Below are 24,846 nucleotides of genomic sequence, written 5' to 3'. Positions count from 1 at the left end.
CTTGACTGTGTGATCTTATGTAAGCTCTCCATAAACTGCTACTCTGTGCTTTTATTGCTTCCTCTCTTTTATCCTGTAGCTCCAGGACATGAACTGTTCTCTCTGCGTGGATTCCAGTCATCCAGGGGCACCCGGTGGTGCCAACGAGATTCTCTGCCTTGCTGCTAATCAGTCAGAGGACCAGGATAGCTCCCGTCCTGATCAGGAGGCGTCTTGATAAATGCCTGCTGCCAATATCCGGAACATTCTGTGGGTCAATCAATCCAAACCGCACTTTCTCAACTTCTGTTTGTTGCATTAATCATCACCTCTTCTAGCAAGCGTAGCGTTCAGGTGGCTCTCTCTGTCCCTTGCTGACCCCTGTCTGGTACTCAGACTGACCTTACCTTGGGTCTTTGTAAGAAATGCAGACTCTCAGGCCTGAGTCAGAATCTGTGTCTTAACTGGATCCCCTGACCACAGATGTTCCTATGCGTTTGAGAAGCCCTGTTCCCGCACACAGCTGCCGACGTGTTTTCAGACTTTGCCAGGGGCCCTGCTACCACAGGACTGTACTGGATCATCTGCTCGGATATGTGCTCGGTCTATTGTACTCAAGTTCTAGAGTAAGGACGCTTTGAGGATGCTTGACTTGGCCACTTATTAAACCAGAAAAGCAATCTTAGGGTGTGTGCTTATATTTATAAGTACCACCTAGCAACAAGGCCAGGTAATTCTTAGCAAACTAGCTGAGGCATTTCCCTAGAGGTTTCTTGCTTGGGACTTGGGAATTCTCACAAGTAGCCATGGGGGAAGGAGGTAGGATGACCGGTAGTCATTGTGCTTGAGGCGGGCTCTCAGTTTCCCCTGCCGGGCTGGGAAGGATAACGATGGGCTTTTGGTTATCCCTTAGGCCAGGACCGCAGGGGGAAGACTCGGTTGTTTATGAGAAATAAGTTACCAGGGCAGTTCTCAAAATTGGAGAGCTTTGGTTGGGGTTGGGGTGTCTCCGTGTATCCATGGTGACGGGAGGAGACCTCTTCTTGCATGACCTCATCCGTCAGTCAGTTCCCGTGGTGGCTTCCACCTCATTGTGAGAAGCTGGGAGGCCCCTCTTGTCTGCCTCACCATAGCTATGGCCCCGCCTCTCCCTGTGGCCACCCCTAACTGGGAGTCTTGGGGACACTCGTGTTCTCGTCTCATGTCTCTTGTTTTACCCTCCTTCTTACCCAGCCTGGCGTTGAACCTCTGGCGTAGACATGATCTAGGCTTTCAGGGAGCGAGCCACGTTTTGTTTACATGAACGGTAGAGAGCAATTCCTGGCTGGTTTCCACCTGACTCTTTTCCTTGGCCTAGAGCTATCCTTCCAAGGACATCGCCATTGCCCCTGAGCAGAGTCGAGGCTTTGGAAGTTAATGAGTTGAGCAAGGTCCAAAGGCCACCCAGGAGCTAGGTCCCCACATAGCCGTTGGTTCTGTGTGTGTCTGGTCCTGGTTTCTCCTCTAGTCACTTCCTAATCAGCCTTCTAGTTGCTCTTCGGCCAGTGAGGGGAGGGTCAGGTTCTAGAGCTTTTGTTTTTCCTTATCATTTCTTCAGGGTTTACAAGCCAAGGACACCCTCCTTTTCTTCTAGTCTGTACACAGCTAGTGCTGGGCCTAGATGTTTTTGAACTTGACCTTTTGGCAGTTTGGGGTAGTTATTGCCAGGTAATGGCTTTACCGAAATTTGTTGATTTGTATTATACTGTTTCAAAAGGTGGCTCAGCAATGGAATGAATTGGTTCACTTTTAGACTCTTAATCCTCCTCGCCTCTCTCTCACAGATACACACACAGACACACAGCATTCTTAAATCTCATTGTTTTCTGGTCCCATTTCTGCTTTGCCTTGGACTCTTTATACTTACTTTTTTAGCTGATTTGTTTATCTTATTTTATTTTATGAGGTGCCAGTCTTGGGGTTTGACCTCAGAACCTGGGAGCTGTCCCTTAGCTTTTTCACTCAAGTCTGGCACTCTACCACTTGAGAGACACTTCTACTTCCTGCTTTTTGGTTAATTAAAGTTAAACCTCTCATGGACTTTCCAGGTCGGCTTCAGCCTACAATCTTTAGATTTCAGCCTCCTGCATAGGTAGGATTACAGGTTTGAGCCACCAGTACCTGGCTTTGTTTTTTCTTTTTGAATACATTAGTGGTTTGGTTGGAAATGCTTATTTGATGATTAAGCTCTCCTTGACTGAGCTTAATGGACGCTTCGGAGAAGAGAACCAGACATGGCGGAGTCATGAAGAACAGGAGTAGTAGTAGTAGGTGAGGGGAATAGGATTTTGTGGGGCCTGGTGATGTCAGAAATCAGGGGGCTGGCGCCGTCTGATGTGTGCTTTGAAGCATCTCTCTGGCTTCGTGAAGCAGCAGTGAGTCCAAGGATCCTTCTAGAAGACATTTCCAGTATTCTGGAGACAACTGTTTTGGACTAAGGTTCCGGTACTCTCATGTCGCCTCTGTGAAGCCAAACTCAAGGCGAGCTTTGCTTCTTCCATGCATAGTTTTGTGTCTCACTCATTTCGAACTCGCCGTCGGCAACTGGGAGCCCTGTCCCTACTCTCCTCCTCCTCCCAGGCCGAGAGAGCTCCCTGCCCTGCACTCGTCGCCATTTCTCCCCCAACAGGTTCATGTCCGCGAGACCACGCACGTTGCCTGGAGGACTCCACATGCTTGTGTCCCTCATTGTTCTTTTCTGGCACATTCTGCGGGAGCTACAGTTTCTGAAGCTGCTGATTCATCTATGAATAGGGTTTTTGTGAGCGCGGACTTAGCCTAGTTTGTTTTCTTTGCCATCAGATGGCTAATTGAACCGTTTTTGACCTGGGACCAGAAGGGCAGGTGGGGTTGTGTGTTTTAGGATGCGGCGGATCAGCCGGTGGTCAGAACGAGAGAGCTTTGTGTACGAACACTTTTCAAGTATTTGAATACAGGAACTGTGAGATCCCGACTTAAAAATGATTTGTTCCACTGATGGGCTGTCCTAATTTTTGCTTTAGGAAAAATAGTCATTTGGGTTCACTGGATGATATTTTGAGAACTTCTCAGCAAGAATCGGACACTTTTTTTTTTGGTTAACTCTTATTACTGCATTACTTTTCAGTAGGGAGGAACCAGTGGGGGAAGGAATTGAAGATAAAGGAGTCTTGTATCAGAATAGCCCGAGGCTTTATCCCACTGCCCACACCAGCTTCCAGGCCAGTGATAAGGAGACGGAGGAGACTGTCAGTCCCCTTGGAGGAAACCCCCTACATGCTGTCCATCAGCTGAAGGCTGAGATTACCATCATCCCTGAGTCACACCTTCCCCAGGGAAACTCTTTAGTGAGAGGAAACATTCTATTTCCTATTTTCAGAGAGGGGAAATTTATTGCTTTGGGTTTGGGAGTCAGTGTGTATTTGCCTGTGTGTGTGTGTGTGTGTGTGCGTGTGTGTGTGTGTTCATGTGTGTGTTTCCAACCTTGCCCAGAAATCTGTGCGTAATGGGCCGGAGGTGGTGGTAATTCCAGCACTTGGAAGGCTGAGGTAGGAGGATGGAAAGTTTAAGGATAGCCTTGTAGACCCTGTTTCAAAGACAGAAACAAGCATGCCTTCAAATTACCCAGTACCTGCAGTCTCTAGTACACCCAGTGCAATCGACTCTATGGAGAGCTCAAATAGTCTAATTCTTTAGAAAGACTAAAATAAATACCCAACTAAAATAAGTGCCAGGAAATAGGTTCTTGCAAGGAGAAGCGGGGGGGGGGGGGGGGGGGTGAGGCCAAGGGGAGACAGGTAGACTGAGCGAAAGGGCTTGGGGGGTTGAATACAGTCAGAAATTCATTGTAAATCCCACAGGATTGAGCAATAAATAGAAGGGGAGGGGAGGGCGTACGGAGGGGTGAGAACGTGGAAGGGGTGGACCACGATGCATTGTATACATGAACTGCTTTGTTAAGTGGCAGAAAAATTCAATCCATACCCTAAACGTTGAGAAGAGTGAGGGAAGGGTGGGTTGTAGGGGGGCGGGGAGGGGGGAGGAAAGAATGTCGAAAGGGGTGACATTGATCAAGACGCGCTGTGTTCGTAAACTGCTTTGTTGTACGGCATCCCCTTTGGACCACTGCTTGAACATGCCAACATTTCTCAAAAGCTATTTCCAACAGCGTTTTCTGCTCTCGAGAGTCAATTTCCTACCGCAGTGCCTTCAAGAACGATGCTGTAGCCAGCATAGCTTGTGGCAGGGGATCCGTGAGCCGCAGGAGAGCGGGGCTGGCTTCGGGTGCGGGGTGACGGCTCGAGGCAGCGCCTCTGGGAGCTGTGGGCACCGTTGTCGTGTGGATGGAGACTGGGCTCCCGCTAACCACGGACACACCGCACACATGGGCCCAAAAATCTTCAGAGGACCCAGGAAGCTGTGCTGTTTTTTTTTTTTTTTTTCTTGTTTTAAATTGTTATTTTTAAGGAATTGTATGAAAGGGTTACAATTTCCAAAGTCAGGCTTTAAGTCCACTGCTTCTTGGGTTATGTTACCCCTTCCTTTGCTTTCTCCCATTACCCCCCTCCCATCCCTACTGACAGACGACATTTCTTACATAGTGTGCATTGAATACAGTGACGCATTTGCTCACCCTTTCTTTCCTTCACACCTGTGCTCTCCACCTTACCCCACAAGGAACAACAAAACAAACAAACCCCAAGTTTCCATTTCTTGCAATTTGTTTTGATAAATAGTACTTTAGATGCTCAGAGGAGTTACATCTTTGGAATCCTCCCCTACCTGAACCCTTCTTCAGTTACTTTGTGTGTAAACGCATAGAGCCCTGTATAATTTTCAGGTTTAGTGTTGTGTTTTAGCTCTAGCTTCCACATTTGAGAGAAAACACGTACTGTTTGTCTCTGGATTACCTCAGTTACCATGATTTGTTCTAGGTACATCCATTTCTCTGCAAATGACACAAACTTATTCTTTCAATGGGTGAGTAAAATTCCATTGTGTGTGTACCACCGGGTTTTGATCCACTCATCCATTGTAGGGCATTTGGGCTGCTTCTGTGACTTGGCTGTTGTGAATAGTGCAGCAATGAACATGGATGTACAAGTGTCTACCCTATACTGACTCGTAATGGTCTGGGTAGATGCCCAAGAGTGATGGCTAGATCATAAGCCGTTCCATGTTTAGTTTTTTGAGGACCCCCTGAGCTGCCTTCCAGAGTGGTTGTACATTCCCACCAGCAGTGCCTAGGCTTCCCTTTCCCCCAGTGTTTGTGTGTTCAGATTCTCCGTGTAGCCAGTCTTCCATCTTTGAGATGGGATCTCAGCGTTGTTTTGATTTGCATCAGGAAGCTGTGTCTTGAGCTGTGTCTCTCAGGGGACTGCTGCTGCAGGCAACGGAGAGATGCCCTGTTTCCTTCTACTTCCCTGGTGTTTCAGGCAGCACAACCCCATGTTCTGGTGACTGGTGGCCTTCAGTGAATACCCCCAGTGATTTGGAAGAACTTTTCCAATGGAAACGATTGTGACATGTTTGTGCAGATGGGTTAGCGTGCCTGGGCTCTTCAGTGCCCTCTCCACCGAATGGGTAAGGCAGAGGCAGAACTGGTGCTGGTCGGCTCCAAGCCAGCTGCTCAGCCCCAGGTCCAGGGCTGCTTTGGTTGTGTCCCCCTGTGAACACTCAGCCTTGGGGTCTGAAGGGCTCCGTGTGGAATTTTCCTCCTAGTATGGAGGGCAGAGTGCACTATCTCCCCACTTCTACTGAAAGAGTGGCGAGTCCTTCTTTCTCAGTTAGCTTTCAGGATTTGGCTTTTCAACACAGAACGGAGACCCAAGGGGAATTGAGGGCAAGGAAAACCAGCGAAGAGAAATACTCAGGGTGGCAAATGGGTTGCACTTCTAGGTGAAAGGCTCTTTTGGGGTTGGTGTAGTCCATTGTTTGTTTTGTGCGGCTCCTAGGGCTTGAACTTAGGGCCTGGGCACTGTTCCTGAGCTTTTATGCTCAAAGCACTCTACCACTTGAGTCACAGCTCGGGTGGTTAATTGGAGATGAGAGTCTCACAGATTTTTCCTACCTGGGTTGGCTTTGAACTTTGATCCTAAGATTTCAGCCTCCCGAGTAGCTAGGATTACAGTGAGCCACTGGCACTGAGCTGAAAGCTTAAAAAATGTAACCTCCCCCCCTCCCCCCCAAAAAAAAGTTCCTTAAAAAAAATAAAACCAAACTATTTGTCATGCAGTTAATGAAGGTGAAATAGATGCAACTGAAACCTATCTCTGGGAAGTTTGGTAGGGAGGTAGTTCTACGTAGAACCAGGCCCTTGCTCAGGCTTTCAAGAATTACCTTTCAGAATTACTTGGGCCCGTATGCCACATTTATTTACAGGCTACAAGGTAGTAATTTTTAGGTGGTTCATGATCCATTCTTGGTGACTTACTGACTTCTAAGAACTTGGTTCTTAACCCGCTGGGCAGTGGTGGACTTACGCAGAGGGTTGAAAGGTGGCTTACTGTTGGGGCAGCACTGTGGAATTGGGGAGGACTTTGGGGGAGCGGAGACTCAATTAGATATTGAGACGCGGCCAGGGAGGTTGACCAACGGAGGTCTCTCCATCGGTGTTAATGAAGGGGGAGGTCTCCCTCTCCAGACATGCGTGCTGAGCCTCTGCTGGGACTGAATACGAAAACTTTACAGTTCCTGTTTTATGACCGGGCATAGCCGTACCACTCAATGTGTTGGATTTGGCGTTGGAGGGCTCAGTGAATCTGAGTGTGAGAACACCGACACACACCCCTCCCCCTCCCCCAACACAGCTCTAGTGTGCAGATCATGCATTTGAGTAATGCTGCCACCTTGCCTGATTCTAGCGTTTAGGAAAAGTGCCCTCCCCTCACTGAAGTCTTTAATTGTCTCCTGTTTTAACGAGGTGCAAGTACCATGCAGTTTGGCACATGCGATGTGTTAAAACAGAGTAGCCGCAAGTCCTCAGACTTGAGTGTGAAATGATGCAATATACATGAGCACGACACCCTGAGTTATTCCCGGGCTGGCCCATCCTGTCAGAGACTTAGCACCCAGGACCCAATGGGCCAGCGCTCCCTAGGAGGGCATGAAATGGGTGTGTGCGTGTGGTGCATCTTGGGGTGAGCCTGGAAGTCCCGTCCAGTGCTTCGTGAGAGCGAGAGTTCTGCTGACGCAGCTGGTCCCGTGGCCCTGTGGGTGGATGAGCCACTTCTCTGAGGTTCCTGCCTACTCAGGGTTGCCCCAGGAAGTGGGGAGTATGTGGAGAAGACCAGCCAAGGGAAAGCCAAGGGCGGGCTGGGCCACGCAGGAGGTGGCGAGCCTTCCCTCAACAGGCACGACGTGGCCATGTGACAGGATCTGCCACAAATGGAGAGATTATTGTCTTATTCTTGTGTGCTCTGGTGTTTTTATTAAAGCTTGCTAACTTCTCATCTCTGACTTTTAAGTTAACAGTCACCCCATTTGTCTACGAGCAAAGCTTTGGTGAAGGTTCTGTCGCTAGGGCACATTTGGAGCCGTTCAATCAACTCTTCTCACCCGTTGTTTGCTAAGGACAGTAGCTATCAGGTGCCCAGGGACTGGAACCTTCTCCAAGTTTGGTTGACAGGCATCCTGCAGATGTTTTGAGGGCCTGCTCTGTCAGACACTGCCCCAAGAATTGAGGCGATAGCCGGGAACAAAGTAGACACTGGATTCTATCTTGCAGTGGGGACAGACGGTCTGTCAAATGCACAGCGTACAGATACAATCCATGCCTTGTGGACAGCCTCTGAATGGGTATCAGAAGTGGGCAGGGTGTAGTTGTGAACCAGGGTGGCCAGGGAAAGTTTCGGTGAGCAGCACGGCCAACGGAAGGCAGATGGTTGCTGGCAGAAGGAACAGCAGACACAGATGCCCTTTGGAGAAGGCCTTCCGTGTTGAAGAGACAAGGAGAGTGGAGTGCCTGCCACAGAGGGAGGGAAGGAAGGATGCAGGAGCTGAGTGCAGAGGACAGAAGATGACAAACACTTTGGCTCTGGTTCTGAGTTTTGGGGAACCATTGGCGCCATTTTGAGCCAAAGAGTGGGATCAGACTTGCCTTTTGAGATTCCATGGTGACTGTGGGCAGGCAGAGTCAGGGACCCAGTTTGCACCCCATGGCAATAACCACATGGAACATGATCCTTGACCAGGGGAAGCCGTGGCCACCGGGAGAGAGGCTCATCTCTGGGTGATGAGCCACAAGGTGAAGACCATGAGGATTACTGAAAGATTGGGAAGGATGTGGAAGACACCCCTAAGACTTCCGTTAGATGGCATGGAAGGAAGGGCAGAGCTATTGTCTGCCGAGGTGCGGAAGAGCTTGGGAGAAGTGGGTTTAAGAGAAGCAGCTCTGGGATGTCAATTGGCAGTCAGTGCTCACTAGCCCAGCAAGTGAAGAAGGTAGTTGGGTGTGTGTGTGTGTATTCCCGTGGATGTCCTGTGTGATGTTGATGCTAGAGAACGTTGTTGGTCTTTGGAGTGTACGTGGTACATGAGCCTGGATGATATCATTGAGTTGAGTGAGTGTAGGGAGACAGGAACTGGAGGAGAGAGAAAAGAAGAGGTGAGATCTGGGACAGTGCAGATGTAGTTTGGGAGTCTGCAACATGATGAACCAGCAAGTTGCTGGGAAGTTGCTGTCAGTGACTGAAACCAGGAGCTAGTGGTGTCCTAAAAGCTGGAGTAGATGGACCCAGGGGAGGGAGGGAGCACCCAGTCTTATTCTGTGGTTGAGTCAATGAAAGGACTAAGAATGGATCATGGGTATTGGCTGTGGTTTTATCATTGGTAAATCCAACAGGTTAGCATTGGCAAGGGAGTGGGACAAATATCTGATCAGAGTAAACTAAGGACAAGTGGAGGGTGGATTGAGGTCTTGAGAAACTGCCTGATGGTAAAGTGGCCCTCGGAATGAACAGAGCGCCATGGGTTCTCAAGTTGACTTAAGTGTTGTGTGCATTTGGTTTTAGTTCCCTTAAAATCTGTAACCCACTGATGTCATTGGTAACTGTCCAGTGGTTTGATATATGACAAGACGCAATCACCAAGACCAACAAAGCCGCTCATTCGGTGTCTGGTTGTGTGCTTCTGGCTTCCTCTGAAAACTTCGCTCAGCAGAGTCTCTTTCCATTTGTTTGCATTATTTGAGAAATTAAACATTGGAAAGGAGATTAAGTAGCTCTCTACCTGGGTTTGGTGTTATTCCATCTCTTACCCAGTTGGGTAGAAAAGATCTATTACAGTGTATCCATCCAAAATTTTGGAGCAAAAATAATCCCCTGATGTTGATGATTTAGCTTTATCTTCGTAAGATTTATCTGACACGTCCAGAATGCCATGAACTCATACATAAAAAAAATGTCTCTTGAAGCCCAGGGGTTGAAGCTATGCAGGGGGATTGGTGCAATCTGAGAAAGACCGATCAACTTCTAATATAATTCATGAGCTATTTATTGAGCACCTGCCGTTGACAAGGCTTTCTTGCTATGTAGCGGACTACACAGGTTTCTGGGACTGAGTGGAGTGGAGTGCAAACAAGCCATCGGGCATGTGCGCCTGGGGTCGTGTAGAAGCTCAGCGGGAGGGTAGCCTGCTCCGATTTGAATGGGTGTTGAACAGGGAGATTCCTGGAGGAAGAGACCTCTAGACAGAGACTGTGGGATGAACAAGGAGAACCAGGCCCGAAGTAGAGGGAGGACGGTTCTTGACAGAAACGGAGAGGCAAGAAACAGCATGGCATTTGCTACTAACCGCAAGAATTGACTCGTGCTAGATGAGGCCAGAACAGAGCAGAGCATGAGAGGTGGGGCAGAAGCTTCTGGACCAACAGCGTCCTTCCTGTAGCTGAAGACCAGGGAAGGACTTCATTTCTTCTAGTGGCTTTTCCCTACAGAGGAAGTATGCGTGTGTTTGGACATGTGTGGGTATACGTTGGCAGTACGTACACTACGCACATGTCTCTTGTATACTCGCATTCGTGCATTTACAGTAGTGTGCATTTATTTTAAAATAATGAATCAGTAGTCCAGAATTCTGTCTCGCCAGTTCTGGGTGGCACTGAACTGTAGGAGTTGCTCCTACAGGAGGGGGGCCGGCGGGGGTGGGTGGGTGGGGGGGAAGGTACTACCGTAGGGCTAGATGATAAAGGAAGTTGACTTTCTGGGTATTTATTTCCTTTGATCTGTGAAAGGTAAAACGGATCTGATTTAGAGCACAAGGAAACATGAAGCGTGTGTGTGTGTGTGTGTGTGTGTGTGTGTGTGTGTGTGTGTTTAAAGGGATCTACTACACATTGACTTGAGCTTATTTATTTTTTAAGAGGAGTTTGGGCTGACAGGACAAGGAGGAAAAGGGAAGGCAGTGCGGAGTGGAAGGGAATCAGTGAGATCTGGGTTGGGAAGAGGCCGGCCGTTTTGAGGGGTGTGCCCTGATGGTCACACCTTGAGCTGTGGGTGTTGGGTGCGCTATCACCCGCCATCGGCTGCCCGTTGCTGATTAATGATTAATAATGGCTTCTAGCTCCGAGTATAATGTGGTCTTTGTATGTTGAGTCTTCATTCCACTGGGGCCAGCCAAAACATAGCTTTTACTGGCATTGACTCTTGAGAAGTAATCAGAAATACCACTGAGGGTGTGTGGGTGCATATATATACATATATATATATATATATATATATATATCACAGTTGTGTGTGTCGTCTCCCCCCCCCCCACTCGCCCCCAGACTAGGGCGCTCTGGCATGCAGGATAAGCAGCATATCCATTCTTTCCACCCCTGCCCTCCCCCCCCCCCCGCCCCCGCCCCTGCCCCGCACTTCCTTGGTGAGCCTTATACCTGATCTTGACCCTGTGTGGGGCGGTATGGAACAATGACTTTGGACCGAAACCCTGAACACTCAGCTTCTGTGAGTCACACGCTTGGCTGCCACGTGGTTGTTCGTTTCGGGGTTCCTGAACTCTATAAGAACACACAGTCCCGGAGGGGTGGGGTGGGGGTGGGGGCTGGGAGGGTGTGGCCGCCCCTCCTCCGGGCCCCTCCCGTTCTTGTCTGGATTGTCACTTCTGTCCCGTCGTTTTAAAACATCACTTCTGGGGAAAACTTCCCTTCTCACAAGTCCAGAGTTCAAAGTCAGTGGAATGTGGGCTTTAAAATAATTCGACCAGGGAAATGTTTAGTTCTTCATAGTTCCTGTATTAAAAACAAACCCCAACCCCAGTGTTCTGCTTCTGTCCCTCCCTGCCCCATTTGCGTTGTGACTCTTCTATACCTTGAAGGACTGTACAGAAAACAGCTGTTCTTTTAGCTTTCAGTTAACATCTGCAGATGTACAATTTGTAATTTTTTTGTGAGTTCTTTTTGTATCAGCGGGCTTATGTTTATGCCCTAAAGATTTTTTTTTTTCTTTGGCCAGTCCTGGGCCTTGGACTCAGGGCCTGAGCACTGTCCCTGGCTTCTTCCCGCTCAAGGCTAGCACTCTGCCTCTTGAGCCACAGCGCCGCTTCTGGCTGTTTTCTGTATATGTGGTGCTGGGGAATCGAACCTAGGGCCTCGTGTATCCGAGGCAGGCACTCTTGCCACTAGGCTATATCCCCAGCCCCTAAAGATTTTTTTTAACCTCCTTGTGTTTTATAAAATCTGCCTTAAATGGGTGTTGTGTCAAAAACATATTTTAATTGCTTAACAGGCACAAAGTCTGGATTCATCCTTCTACCTCACCAAAAACTAACAAGTCAACAAATAAGTAGCAGGCAGATTGGTACCATTTTCATACTTTCTGATTTAAAAATTAAATTTTAACTTTAAAGTTCAGATTACTGGTCCAGCTCTGCTGAAGAAATTCCATCTCCTCGAATGATTGTCTCATAAATCAAAGAGAAGAAGCACATTTGTCTAAGAAAAAAAAAATCTAAATACTTGTAAGGAACCTTAGGAATAAGGGAGAACTTTCTGGGAAGTCTGCCTCAGGAAGTTTCATTGTGGTAGACTTGTACAATGACTCGATTGTCATGGAAAGATCTCCAAATCATTTTGTGGCTTACGGTGAAGAATCGTCATCCTTGGTGCCAACTATGTAACTACGAGGTTTTAAAAATGCACATCATAAGGCTGTCTTGCTTTTCTCATGAAAACAGATGGCATGGTATAGATCTTGCAAACTTTGCTTGCTCTTTGCCTGTCAGAAGTTACGGTGACAATGACACATTGTTGTGAGATGTCAGGAAGAGAGCTGTCTGTTTTGTGCCTTGTTCCATCTAGTTAACATTCTTTTTAAAATTTTTTTTTAAGCAATCATCATTTTTAACCCTGTTTCAAACGAAGGTATTGCAGTTGTTTCTGGAGGTGGTTAAGGCTGCTCTATTTACTCACATTATAGCTGGGCAGTGAGGATCTTTGGTTAGCCCTTGACCAGGAAGAAGCAAAAACCCAGAAAGCCTTAGAAATCTTGATTCTCAGTATGTCTGTCTCGGAGTACAGGCCTGTAGTTAATTACCTGCAGAAGAGGAGTAATTGTGCTGCTGTTAAAGATTTTGCATGCATTCATGTGTTCATTCATAACCTCCTGTACTCACCCCCCTGTCTCATGGCTGCACAGATAAGTGTATTTATTTGTGTGTGGGCCTTTCCTCATTCTGTGTCTGTAGGCGCTGCCAGTCAGACCGTGGATGACTTCCGGAATCTGGATCCTTTACTGTCTCCTCTTGGGTGTGTGATGCTGGGTGGGGCCTGCAGGTTGCTTGGTCAGCTAGCTTCTCTTGGAGTTTGTGACCTTGCTGTTACTGAACTTCCTAGGCTGTGCTGGGTTCACTGAGCCAAAGGAGAGAAAGTTTGTGGCTCCAGAGTGTGCCTGGTTGCCAGTGCTTAAGAAAATGCCAGGCCTATGCTGGCAAAACCTGCCATCTCTAGCAGGGTAGTTTGTGCTTCTCATGAAACAAGCTTTCCCCCCCCCCCCCAGTCCTGGGTCTTGAACTTGGCCTGGGTGCCTCTTTGTGCTCAAGGCTAGTGCTCTGCCACTTGAACCACAGCACCTCTTTCCTTCCTTCCTTCCTTCCTTCCTTCCTTCCTTCCTTCCTTCCTTCCTTCCTTCCTTCCTTCCTTCCTTTCTTCCTTCCTTTCTTCCTTCCTTTCTCTCTCTCTCTTCTCTCTCTCTCTCTCTCTCTCTCTCTCTCTCTTCCTCCCTCCCTCCCTTCCTTCCCCTCTCTTTCTTTTGAATGGTTTATTGGAGAAGAGTCTCACAGGGACTTGTCTTCCCCAGGCTAGCTTTTGAATTGCCATCCTCAGATCTCAGCCTCCTGAGTAGCTAGGATTACAGATGTGAGCTACCAGCGCATAGCTTTTTTTTTGTCCCCACTGTTACTGAGACTTGAATTCAGGGTCTTGCGCTCCTGCTTAGCTTTTTCTCACTTAGGGTTAGAGCTCTAACATTGGATCTACAACTTCAGTTCTGGCTTTTTGGTGGTTAGGTAGAGGAAAGAGTTTACCAAGTTTACCTGTCCAGGCTGGCTTTGAACCAGGATCCTCAGTTCTCAGCTTCCTGAGTAGTTAGGATTACAGGTGTGAGCTACCAGTGCTTGACCTTTTTAATCCAGTGGCACATCACATCCCCGGAGAGCGATGGTCAAGGGAATATTGGATCATGTGTTCTTTGTGGACTCTGTTGTCCAAGGTGACATTCAAGGGAAATCAGTCCCCCTTTCAACCTTCACCCTGGGGAGAGGGGATGGTGAGGAGTTCTGAACACATTCCCCCCTCCCCAAATGTTCGACGAACATAGCACTTGACAGCCCACCTTGGTGGAAGGGAGTCTAAGTGGCCCAGAAGGGGTAGCCACCACCAGCTGCCCTGCAAGGCTGCGGTTCTGGATTGATGGGAGTGATTGCCTGAGCCTTACTACATTTCCTGATTTCCTGTGGCTTTTGATAACTCTGGGTGTGGTGGTAGCACGTGGGTGTGTCCGTAGAGTGTGTACATCACGGAGTCCAGCCCTACCTGGAAGGTACTCCGTCTGGCCCAGCCCTATTAAGGAAACCAGCCTGGTTTCTTTTTGGGCCAAGACATTATTTCATAAGATTGGTCCAGTGAATGCTGTGGGAATAGGATTGGTGAAGGCTGCTGCTCTGTAGACCACGCTTGCTTCCCTCTGTTCTCAAGTCATGGAATTAGGGGGCCTGTGCCAAGGGCAGATGGGTCTCCTGGGATGGCAGAGAGCAGCTTTGCTGGAAGGAACCCTGGGTCGGGAGAAGTTCGCCAGGCTGGTGTTAGGAGTCCTCTGAAGTTGTGATGAGGAAGGCTCAGGCCCCGATGTTTGTTCTGGGAGGCCGGAGGGTGTTGATTGAAAAGCGTTTTAAGCGTTGACCTGATTTGCCTATGTAGCAACGAAGGACACTTGTTGTACGGCATCTTGGAGCCAAGCGAGCACGTATTCTTATATTTTAGTTAGTGGGGTTGCTCTGGAACAGGGTTTAGCAGTGGATAATGTACAAAAGCTGTCTGAGAACTGGAAAAAAGGTGTGTGTGCCAGAGAAAGCCCATTCCAGCCCTTGAGAAAGTTGGCAGACACCTTCCAGGTCAGATTGCAGGTGAAGCTATCTGTCTAATATTTTTTGTGTTAAGTAGCACTCTCAGAAGTACATTGGCAGCCTTTCTGTCATCATTGTTAGATTTGCTTTTGAACTCTGGCTAGGAGGATGGGAGCCAGAACTAAGATTTGTACACGGTATCGTTTAGATGCTGCCAGTTTCCAAACTCGCACATTTAAAAGCTTAAAAAAGTGTACAGAAAACATCCTAGAGAGTTCATTTCTCAGCCGATGGGTGGCTTGTCTTCAGCGGAATTGGCCACCTTGATGTGTGAGAAGGCAGAGCAGGAATGGGTTAAATGAAAATGCTTTCTGAAGGTTTAAAAGGCCAGGGGCAAATGCAGAGCTCTCTGTTTACAGTCTTAAGATCTAATTTGTCTGTGCTCAAGTTAAATCTGCAAGCACATCTTACCTCACTTAACATGGTCACAATTGCTATGTATTTCCAAAGCATGATCTGTTTTATTTTGGAGAACATCGTATTTAGGTTTGAGATGAGGGACACAAAGAAGAACTGGTGATGAAGAAACACAAGGTATAAGGCCATGCCACGACACTGATCTTTTTTTTTTTTTTCCCTTAGTCCTGAGACTTGAACTTAGGAACTGGAGGCTGTCCCCTGAGCCTCTTTGTACTCAAGGCTAGTGCTCTGCCACTTGAGCCACAGTGCTACTTCTGGCTTTTTCTGAATAGTTTATTGGAGATAGGAGTCTCACAGACTTTTCTGCCTGGGCCAGCTTTGAACCGTGATCCTCAGATCTCCTCCTCCTGGATAGCTAGAATCACAGGCATGAGCCACCGGTTAGGGGGGCTGATTAGGGGACTAATCTTACGTAGTATTTTGAGCTGGAGTCAGTCTGTATATTAAGTAAATGAGGTATTTCCTGGCTTCTCCTGGGAGGGTAAGACGGGGCTTTTTACCTGGGACTGTGAATCCAAGCCTGTAATCTCCATACATATGTATTTCCTTCATCACTGACTATAATTTTGAGCTTGATGATGACCTTAGATCAATCCAGTCCAAATGCATTAGCCTTGTACTTGCTAAAAAATTTCTTTACTACTTGAGCTACTCTGCCAACCCTTTTTTTTTTTTTTTTTTTTGGTGTTGGTTGTTCTTTTAGATAAGGTCTTACTTGATGTGCATCGGGCCTGGCCTGTGATCCGCCCCTCTGTGCTTCTCTCAGAGCTAGAATGACAGGTGCATTAGATCATATCCAGCCACTGGTCAGGATGGATCTCATGAATTTTAATGCACAGTCTGGCTTTGAACCAGCCTTCCAGATCTCTACCTCCCAAACAGTGAGGATTATAGGCTTTAGTGAGTGGGGGCACTTGAATTGTTATATCCACTAGTTATAGGACCTTGAACCCGAGAGTTTCATGGCTCCCTGGATTACTTGGCTAATCTAGGTGAGAACTGAATGTTGCACACTCTCTCCGTTCAAGATATTTCTGATTATACTGTTTTCCTAGCCTGACCCTTATTGGCCCCTCTCCCACGTCCTATAAAACTTAGGGCTTGGGAGGTTTCCACTGCCAGTGTTAGGCATCGCTGTTTCTCCCCCTTCTGCAATGCAGTTCTGATTCTGACTGCCTGTGATGGCCTAGAGCCACTGTCAGGTTTTGGGGGTACAGTGTTGAGAAGGGTTCAGGCCAAGAGATGCCAACACCAGCTATCACAGTGTGATCTGATGCATTCAGTTATGCAAGGGGCGTGTTGATAGAGCTAGGAGTTGTTCAGGGTGTGTGTGTGTGTGTGTGTGTTTGGCTGGCTGGCTGTTGTTTGTGGATGATTTTAGAGCATGAAGGGAGATGTGCCAGTCACATTCGGGGTGAGGCTTGGGCCTCCAAGTAAGGCACCTTAGAGCCCTAGGGAGAGACGGAGCACTGGTGTTGATGCAGCTGTCGCCACGTTGTTCCCATTGGTCAGTCCCTTCCATAGCAGTCAGAGGTGGTGGGATTGACGGGTAACCCTCTGGAGATGAAGAGTGGGACCTCAGCTGAGGAGCACGGGATACCGAGTCAAAGCGGTCGGGTGGCTGGAGGCGCAGGGCATGGGTGTGGGCAAGGAGAAAGGTTCTTTGCCTTAGACTCCTCACCGTCCTTGTTCCAAGATTCCTTAGGGGGGAAAGATATGGATGCATCTTTGCATGCTCAGCTTCTGGAACCGGACAGAACTGCCTTTCGGCTTCCCCGGCCTTTGGGAGGAAATGGAGAATGAATGATAGGAAACAGCTGCTGGGAGCGAACCCGGCAGAAGTGCGGCTGCACGGAGAAGTTTAGTAATCACAAGAATATTAATGGGAAAATCCTTTCTGATTAAACATTTGGGAGCCGTGGAATGTGGTTTTGTTTTCATACATCGACTCCTCCCCCCATTGTCTTCCTGTTGCCAGCAGATAGACTCTATATTTACTTGCCAAATTATTCAGAAGAATTTTGTGTGAAGAATTTAAGATCGGAACCCATTCTCCACCCTAAAATCCCTGTCCTTTCTCAGATCCACCCATTAGCATCTCCTACAACCCTACCTAGACATTCCTGCCCAAGTTTATACTTCTTCATTCAAAATTCTTGCTTTTTTTTTGGCAAATGGATCCACATCTAGGTTGAATTTGAGCTGATTTTTTTCTTAAATGTTGAATCATCCTAAATATTATTTCACATGACTACATTTAGAGGAAGCTAAACCTTTCAGAAGTGGTTTTTATGCCACCAAACATAATCAGTTTTGTCTGCGATTTCGGATTTCCTAGCTTGCGAAGTCTCCTTAAGAGGGAGTGGGTTATTGCTGGATCCTAAGGGCCTGATAACTTCTTTGCATGCCAGCGCCAGAATCGGTGGAGAAGGGGAAGTGAAGCAGGTGATTGTTTCTCGTTCGTGGGCTGGGGACAAAATGCTCAAGTTGTCTTGAACACTTGGGCCTCCTGAGCCCCAGGGAACCCCGCTGCCCCCCTGCAGGGAGCAGCCATTGTGTCCCAGCCCCAGTTGCCATTGGAATGTTGTCTTTCTGACCTCCATGTGTGTTTTTTTAAACAGGGGAAGGAGTCTTCTTGCCTTGACCATTTGCGAGCCACCTGCAGTCCTTCTTTTTGTTTTATGCGTAGCCCAGGATGGGTAGTCAGGTCTCCTTTAAAAATAATAACAGTGCAGACAGGAATGAAATCAAACTGTGTAAAATGGGTGACGTAACTCTGGAGGAGACTTAGCAACGGGCACCTCACGTCCTTGCATCTCACATTGCCAGTTGCTACCATACAAAAGAAGGAAGGATGAAAAACAGACGCTTATGAGTTTTAGGTACTTAGATACTTGTGACCAGATAGGTAGATAACTTATTAGAATTTCTATGTGGCAGAGCAATCTCAGTCACGAGGTATATGAATGACACAGTGAACTCTTTCAATGCAGGTTCATGAGTTCGGGGTATGGACAGAGGTGGGAACCTGGAGCATGTTCTGCGGCACAGGAAGTTGCTGGCTGCAGTTCGGTAGGGTCACCTCTTTGCAATGGACAAGTGAGAAATGCTCACGCAAGGACTAGTGGGGGGCCTCTTCCTCTCTGTATCCACCCTGCTCACGATGCCCCGCCATGAGCAGGTGCTTTACCATCCTGGGGAAGTTGTACTCTAATGTAGGAGCCAGTGAAATTTCCATCACTACCGCAAACTACCAGGGACGATCAGCTTAAATGGAAGAGAGGTCTGTCTACTTTTCCTTGCAGGATTGGAAGTTCCCACTCATGATTGGTTGGCTTTGTGGTCTTGGGTGGCCGTGCATGGCAGAACCATTCACTTTCAGGCTTGGAGAGCAAAAGGACAGTGAGGAGCTGGTGTTCCACAATCTCTGCCAAGGTCATGCCGCCTGCAGTACAGTAAAGACCTTCCACTAGGGCTCATCTTAAAAAGGTCCTCCATCTCGCAGTAGCACTGAGCAGGAGACTGGGCCTTTGGGAGAAGGCCAGCCAGGGGCAAGCAGAACTGTGAACCCCGCATTGAATCCTCCCTGTATGTAGCTCTTACTCAGTATGAATGTGAACACTTAGCCCTTCTCAGTCTGCTCTCACAGGCTGTAGCATCAGATAGTTCTGTGTCACCTGGCGGTTATGGTTGTGAGGGAATCACCAGAGGGGGTGCTGCACTCGTGTTGCATGGTATAGAAAGGCTCAGGGCCTAATACTTGTTATTTGTTCTTCTTCTTATCCTTGTGTATTCCTTCGTCATGAAATGGGATGGCCTAGACCCTGGTTCCAGTGGATAAGTTTCAGCTGCTGACAGCCAACAAAGAGAAAGTCTTACTTCTCCTCAAATTACCCCTCTGGAATTACAGCCATTCTGTGATTTATTTACCTCTTTCCATCTCCCCACAGTACAGTAAGTCCAGAGTCTATTCCAGGATAGATTTCATCTCCACCAGTGTGTGGTGTGTGTGTGTGTGTGTGTGTGTGTGCACACGTGTGTGTGTACGTGTGTGTGTTTACCAGCATCTACAGTTACAGTGAGTCGCTAGTCTGAAATCTCAAGTTACTTTGGCCCAAGTTTAAAATGATAAAGTCTTCTCCAGGTGTTTCCTGGTGAACAACAACAACAACAAATTAAAACTCTATGTAAAAGGATATTTCTTTTTTATGCTCAATAGCAAATCCGATGTTGAGATAGGCCTCTCCTGGGAGTTCTGTCTAGTCCTTCCCCTGGTGAATTTTTCACAGGGGGCTTGATGTGCGTGGAGATCACGTGTCAGGCCCGTGTTGACTCATGCATTCCTGACCTCTCCTGGTCAGATGTGTGTTCATGAGAAATATGGAAACAATTCCACCCCCACTTCTTTTGTGCCCGAATGGGGCTGGAGCAGCTGAGCACTTTGCTTTGTTATTTGTCAGGGGTTCTCCATGTCAGAGCTCTGGTTGGGGCTGGAGAAGCTGGCGCCGTGACTCACGCTGATTTCTGTGAGGTCTGGCCAACGTGGCTGCCCTTCTAACCGAGAGCCAGCCTTGGTCAGGTAGGCAGGAGCCTCTCACTTCCCAACTGCACGCTAGTGAAAAGAAAGTGCGAGCTCTGCACTGGACGAAGCAGCTTTCCCTTTAGCCGGAGGCATGTCTTATATCCTGGACTCTTGACTTTTCCTCTCCCTTCACCTGGAGACTCCGAGGGCCAGAATGTGTAGGTTGAGTTGTTCAAATAGACAGAGAAAGCAAAAGCCAGGAACCAGTGTGTATTTCTCCCCTGTTTGAAACCACTTGCCTTTCCAGAAAAGAAAGTTGGAGCCGGTGGGGATTAGAGACAGTGCAGGCGGGAGGCAGACGTTGTCTGTGCATCCAGCGGATACTCTCAGCGGCCTTCACCTTTCCTCTCCGCGTCTCCACAGATACTTCTTGTGCTGTGACAAATGGCTAGATCATTTGCAGAAGAAGAGACCCCAAAGGACACTTAAAATGTGCAGCCTCCAGGCGAGAGAGAGAGAGAGAGAGAGAGAGAGAATTCATTTTACAAAAGGAGTTGTAAGTGAAAGGGTGTTCATGCTTTGTGCCTCCTTCTCTGGCCAATCCTTTCAGAGATGGCATCGTTGAAAGAGTACATGCATTTCCGGCAGCCATGAGCCATGTCACTTGAGGTGCAGCTGTCTTGAGGGACCAGGTGCTGGGGAGACAAGAGATGAGGGTCATGGCCCCGCACGGAAGCAGCTCTTCTTTATGAGGGTGTCAGACACAAGAGTAGCTGATACACAGGCCAAGAGGGAGCAGGACTCACTTGGCTGGGGGTGGGGAGGCAGGGTATTGGGGTGTCCAGAAAGCTGGGTGCCTCACACCTGTAATCCTAGTTACTCAAGAGGCTGAGGACCTGTGGTTCTAAGCCAGTCCTGAGCAGAAATGTGTGTGAGTCTCTTACCTCCAACGAACCAGCAAAAAGCTTCCGGTGGAGGCTCAAGTGGTAGAGTGCCGAAGCTAAGCAAAGAACACGAGGCCCCGAGTTCCAGCCCCAGCAAGGGCATACAACAAAGGAAAAAGATAAAAAGGGGCCGGACTGCTACAAGGGGCACCAGGAAGAACGGAGAGCAGATTGCACGTCCCATAGGGTGGGTGACCTTGAAGGCAGATTCGCCGACGTGTGTAACAGCCTCAAGGTCAAGTGTGTGTCAAGCATCAAGTGTGTAACAGCATTAGAAGGAGTCCTCCGTCTGGGCAGCTGCTGTGCCAGGGGCTAAAGGAGCAGAGGAGTTTGGTCATGGCCCTAGGGGCCTCACCAGAACCTTCTGAGCACTTTGCTGCCTGCAGTCTGTCCTTGGGACACAGTCCTAGCAGAGCAGGCCTGACCTTCTGTCACAGCCCCCCCCTTATCTGGCGTTGGGTGATGTTAGCGGCCTTGGCCTCACCCTTGGATGGGTTAGGGAGCCATTGAAGGGCCTAAATTGGAACAGACACCTGAGTGTCTCCGGGTGTTAGGACGGACACTGCGCGTGACAGAAGGAGCTGATGACAGGGCTCTCGTCAGGAGGGAAGCTCATGAGCCTCACTGAGGTGAAGGGACCATGTTCCTGAGCCTGCTCCCTGGACGGCTGTCCCAGGACCCAAACACCAGTAACGACTATCAGTTATCCTTCCAGGAGAGAGCCGGTGAAACTTCACTGAGCGCTTGCAGAGAACACCCAGAGTCTTTCCATGTTTGTTTTCATTCTGTAAAGCCAACTACTGTCCAGGAATTGAGGTCGAAGTCGAGGTGTAACACATAATGCCATGATCCCTTTTGATAGGGCAGTGATGGAAAACTCTCAAGGAATTGTCTGTCTTTGCGATACAGTGACTATTTTTGAACCCAAGTGGGTTCTTCATGTGGAAAATAAGTTTTATTAGGCTCTTCCATTGGCGTCAGAGCAGCTGACCTCATAGCCAAGTGAGTCCTTCAGTAAGATTGTTTGCAGAGCTACAAGAGATAAGCTGGACGTTCTTCCGGGGGGTTGATAGGCTGTATCATCCTGTTTACTGGGGCTGGCAAGGGAATGAACTCTTCTATTTATGTTTCCTATTCATGACTTCTCCTGATAACCAAACCGTATCACTTTTTAAAATAGATACGTTTTATTTTCCCCTTAGAGTTTTCAGTGAAAGCCTTTATTAAACAGACTTAAAAATTCCTTGTGTGTTCTCAGTGTTCATGGGTGCATCATTGCTTTATTCCTTATGTACGTAAAAAATCAACTACCAAAATGATTGAAGTGCATGATTGTTGTCGTACTTGAGTGTCCTGACGGGCAGAGTGACCCCAGAATTCACATTTTCAAAGCCATTTTCCTTGGCTTTAAGGTAAATGTTGCTTCTAGAAGCTTTCCTATTCCTGCTTCCCTTAAAGCTCTATCTTGTCTCTCTTGAAGGCAGGGGAATAAGTGAATTTATTGAGTTCTTCCCTAAGAGGAAGCAAGCTCTGTGTGTTCATGCATACAAATGTTCTGTAGTGTGTGTGTATACATACATATATATACATATATATATATATAGTATAGGACTCACTTTGTAGCTTCCAAGTCTTTTGAAAGATTATGCCATCATTTCTGCTGGTGGTGCCTGGGTCTGGCAGAGGACAAATCTCTTCTGTGTGTCATGAACCTTGTGCTTCCTGGGTAGATGAGGTATAATTCTGGAAGTGATACTGTCCCAAAGACTTCATTCATCATATTTGACAATTATTGATAGGTCACCTACCATGTGTAAGGCACTGGGAACTACACACAAATGGCTTCTTTCTAGAAAGTTCAGTTGCAGCTTGAGGAGGAAGGAATGGAGGAGAGATCATGAGATACCGGGAATGAGTAGAACTGGGTAAGAGTAGCTCAGCCCCTTGGATGCTGGGACTGAACGAGAGACTGGGGGGGGGCAGCTTCCATGGTGTGGAGAGGAAAGCAGAGGCACCAGACAAGGCCCCCAGCTGGGTCAGTGCTGTCCGTGGGTGGGCTGGCCAGATTGCCATTCTGGAGTTATCTGAGGGCCAGGTGTCGGCAGAGGGTGGAGGTGACCGAGGCCACAGGAGTTGGGCTCAGGGCCTGGATAACTTGGTGGATGGGGGAGGATGCTTCAGCCCTTGTCTTTTGGGGACAGAGGCTGGGTTCAAGACGGTGAAGAAGGCTGCGGGGTGGGCGGAGGGGGCTGAGTGGCGGTAGAGTTTTGTCAGGCTCTGCCTGGGAGAGTGTGGTCATTTCCCACAGCCCCAGGGAAGATGGTGCTACGGTTAGGTGAGCCTGCCCTGCAGGCCTGGGCTGCTATGTGGGGCCTGTGTCATCTTCAGCGTTCTCGGCCCTTCTGCATCAAGTCCTCCTGGGTAAAAGGGCGGTGGTGACGCAGATGTGGATGGTCGAGAATCCCCATGTGCATTGCCTCGCTGCCTGTGCTCAGCCAGCTCTTCCCCAGGGCTCTGGACAGAGCCTCCGGAAGCCATGGGTGCTGCCTTGGGCCGTGACTCAGCCAGTGTCACCCCTGTGGAGACAGCAAGACATACACGCCGCTCACCAGCACTTCTCATAGGGCTTAGAGGAGGAGTACGTGCCTAGCACCCGGAAATCGGTCCATAACTCGGGCGCTGGTGGCACGTGCCTGTAATCTTAGCTGTAAACCCGGGGGGCTGAGATTTGAGGAGTTATAGTTCGAGTCCAACCGGGGCAGCAAAGTGCAATGAGACTCTTTTCTCCAATTAACTAGCAAGATCTTGGGCTAGGGATATGGTTGGTTCAAGTGACAGAGCCCCAGCCCTGAGCAAGAAAGCCTAGTGAGAGTGCTAGGACCTGAGTTCAAAGCGAGTACTAGGCACAAAAAACTTGGCCAGTAAACTTCATCTCTTCAAAGTAGTAGTTTCATCGTGAACCCTCTGCTCCTCCTGCGTGGAAACTGTCCATTCTCCTAGTCCAGTATGAGCTCTCTGCACTAAGTTCACCTCAAAAGAACTCGACACCTGTTCCTACGTGACCGTGTACCCGCCGCCTGACTTGAAGAACGTCTCTGAGTTTTGCAAGTCTCAGTGCTGTCTTGGTGGTAACGGGAGGTTCTCTGTGGATGAGATAGGGAGTATGTGTGTCATGGTAAGCTCGCTTTCTTCTTCCTCCGTCACCTCCATCCTCCTCTCCCGGAGGCCCTCCGCAAAGGCTTATTGGTGGACTCTGGTACCCAACTCAGTTGCTGGAATTAGCACAGAAGACGGTGGGCTTCTATTGGATGAAATGGACTGGATTGCAGCCAGTTAGCCCGAGCCTGGGGAAGTTTGGAGAACTCTCATTCTCTGCTTCTTTGCTGTGGTGAGCCTGTATGCTTCTAAATGTGCCCAAGCCTTACACAGGTTGTTTTTGTCTGCTTCCTGCTACTGTAGCAGGATACCTGAGACTAGGCCATCTAGAAAGGGAAGAAGTTTTTTTTTGTGTTTTTTTTTTTTTTTTTTTCCAGTCCTGGGCCTTGGACTCAGGGCCTGAGCACTGTCCCTGGCTTCTTTTTGCCCAAGTCAAGGCTAGTACTCTACCACTTGAGCCACAGCACCACTTCTGGCCTTTTCTATATATGTGGTGCTGAGGAATCAAACCCAGGGCTTCATGTATACGAGGCAAACACTCTTGCCACTAGGCCATATTCCCAGACCAGGAAAGAAGTTTATGCAGTTCTTGGATCTGAAGGCAGGAATTCCGCCAGTGGTGGCCATATCTGGCCAGCTCCTTGTGCTGTATCATATGGTAGGAAAGCAGACGAGACCAAACACAAGACAACCACCAGTGTATCTCTACAACTTAATCCAGTTTCACAGGAACTGTCTTAGTCCCTCTTAAACCTAATCATCTCTTTAAGACCCTCCTCCCACACCGCCCCCCCCCCCCACCACATTTCAGTAGGAGTTTTGGAAGAGAGATAAAGAATATCCAAACCGTAGTACTAGCCAGTCCTTATATAACACCTAACAAAATGTTGACATCCTTTGAACTAATTCACTCCACACATCAGTGTTTGGGGGGGTGTGGGGAGGGCTGGAACTGGTGCTTGAACTCAGGGCCTCCTAGTCTCACTTGGCTTGTATGCTCAACACGGGTGCTTGTATGCTCAAGACTTCCAGCTTTTTGCTGGCTAACTGGGAGATACAAGTCTTACAGATTCGTCTGGCTGGGCTAGGTTTGAACAGCAATCCTCAGATCTCAGTCTCCTGAGTAGCTCCGATGACAGGTGTGAGCCACTGGAGCTCAGAGCCACAGATCATTCTAGGACCCCCCCC

General features: G+C 48.4%; 1 protein-coding gene and 1 long non-coding RNA gene across 3 annotated transcripts in view; one reads left to right on the top strand and one right to left on the bottom strand.

Moving 5' to 3' along the window:
* The window catches only part of Cnksr3 (CNKSR family member 3), a 96,334-nt gene that overhangs the window by 5,754 nt on the left and 65,734 nt on the right, over window positions 1–24,846 (top strand). The window lies entirely within an intron of this gene.
* LOC125357428 lies at window positions 5,365–20,155 on the bottom strand. The gene is made up of 3 exons (XR_007212150.1): window positions 19,986–20,155; window positions 11,514–11,518; window positions 5,365–5,377 (listed from the first exon to the last, which is right to left on the bottom strand). It is a non-coding gene; the product is annotated as an uncharacterized LOC125357428 (long non-coding RNA).

Source organism: Perognathus longimembris, chromosome 9, assembly GCF_023159225.1.
Source record: "Perognathus longimembris pacificus isolate PPM17 chromosome 9, ASM2315922v1, whole genome shotgun sequence".
Taxonomy (NCBI): domain Eukaryota; kingdom Metazoa; phylum Chordata; class Mammalia; order Rodentia; family Heteromyidae; genus Perognathus; species Perognathus longimembris.
This window is presented reverse-complemented; position numbering and strand designations above follow the sequence as displayed.